This window comes from Scyliorhinus torazame, chromosome 24, assembly GCF_047496885.1.
Source record: "Scyliorhinus torazame isolate Kashiwa2021f chromosome 24, sScyTor2.1, whole genome shotgun sequence".
NCBI classification, from domain to species: Eukaryota; Metazoa; Chordata; class Chondrichthyes; order Carcharhiniformes; family Scyliorhinidae; genus Scyliorhinus; species Scyliorhinus torazame.
The window spans coordinates 49147140-49148980 of NC_092730.1; the positions used below are offsets into that span (position 1 = coordinate 49147140).

At 46.2% G+C, this 1841-nt stretch overlaps 1 non-coding gene across 1 annotated transcript; it reads right to left on the reverse strand.

Moving 5' to 3' along the window:
• Positions 1 to 974: 974 nt before the first annotated feature.
• On the reverse strand, positions 975 to 1066 carry trnar-ucu (transfer RNA arginine (anticodon UCU)). Its single transcript is given in 2 exon segments — positions 975 to 1010; positions 1030 to 1066. It is a non-coding gene; the product is annotated as a tRNA-Arg (tRNA).
• Between the last annotated feature and the right edge of the window lie 775 nt (positions 1067 to 1841).

The following is a 1841-nucleotide window of genomic DNA, read 5'->3' on the forward strand; positions in this document are numbered from 1 at the left end:
TCTACTTCAACAGGTCAGATAACAGACTGTGACCGCTTTGATAAATCTCTGTTCAATCCACAATCATGACTTTGAGTTTCCTGCCACTTGTCATTTCAATTCTCCACCTCTCCCACTCTGACCTTTCTGCCGTTGGTCATCCGTGTTCCAATGGAGATTAACGGAAACTCGAGTAAAACCACCTCAACATTTAAGTAGCCACCCACAGAACTCCGTCCTCAACATCGAGCTCAGTAATTTTAGATTATGTTTTGTTTGGTGTGTTTCTTGCCCGTCCCTTTTTTTTTGCTTCTAATTGCATTCATTCATTTTGTACTTGGACGGCGGAGAGACAGCTGGAGATTTTTCAAGAATGAATTGTAGAGCTCAAGGCTCAGACAGCTGAAGACGCGGCCGCCATTGATGGAACAATGAAAAGTGCAAATGAGCAAGAGGACAGGGATGGATTCAGAAAGAGAAAGGGAAATGTCTGGGAATGGAACCGGAACTCCAGTCTGGTCAGTGAGAAATCTCCCCCTGAACCGCTAATGTTCACACGGCCGCTCATTCCAAGTGTCCAGTCGGAAACCTGCCTGAAGGAACATGCAGTCTGACAGAGCGCCTGTGATAATCCTCCACTGTCTGATCTAAAGCTGCAACATGAGCTGTTCATCACAGCTGTGATAACCGTGTTGGTGTTCGCATTCAGTGGTGTCGATTCACATCATCCTTGTTTGGAGCTGCCTGTGAGGAACAAACTGCCCGCTGATATATCTGCCCGGTTTGCAATCTGTCTGAGGAGGGAACAGACTGACTCTGGTCAGCAGCTTTCAAAGATTTTATTTTTGTCCAGAATGGGATTTCTTCTGTGACGTTGTTCTGATGGGAAAGGGGAGAGTGACTGGAGTCGCCTTTCAGAAGGAAGTTCGGGGCGGCAGTTTCACTCACCTGGGGACATTGATAAACCTGTTGCTATTCAAACCTTGCCTAAAAACCGACTCTGGTGGGACTCGAACCCACAACCTTTGAATGTCTCATCACGACAGCGACTAGAAGTCCAACGCGCTATCCGTTGCGCCACAGAGCCACACCTGCAGCGCTTTCACATCCCCATATGAGGATTTCTGTAGTTTTCCAACAGGCAGTTCAAAAGTTCAGTAATTCGCACAGTGACGACATTTCAAAACTACTTCATTGTCTGGGAATGTTTTGGGCAGCCCTGTGGTTGTGAAAAGCGCTACAGAAATTCTAGTAAAACTCCGAAAGGACACAGCCAGGTTGGTGCAAAGGGAGGACATGTAGCAGACAAGGAATGAGGCGATTTATTTTTGTAGAATAACAGAAGTAAACAATATAAAATAAAGTGTCTATTTACAAGAAAGAGTGCAGGAACAGCGGGACATGTGTCCAAATCATTGAAGCTGACAGGGCAGGCTGTAAGAGTCGTTTATAAATCAAACAGTGTCATGACTTTATTAATAGCGGCACAGAGTACAAGATGACAGAGGGGTCATCTCTCCCTTTTCAGCTCCTGACTGCAGAGGCTTTTCTTGTGAAACCGTTTATTGGAAAACCTCTTTCCCTGGAGGGAGGCGGGAGTTTGGAACTGTTGGAAGTGTTTAGATGGGCATTTGCGATCCCAGGGTACACGAGGCGATGATCCAAGTGCTGGGAAATGGGATGAGAATGGTTCGGTGGTTGTTTCTGACCGGCACAGATGCGATGGGCTGAAGGGCTATTTCTCTGCTGTCTGATTCGATGACTTTATGAATGAAATGCAACATGTGTTTGCAGCTGTCTCTGTTTATCTCCTGTTGTATTCACAGGAACAAACAAACTGGGCTGGTCGTTGAGCACCTCGA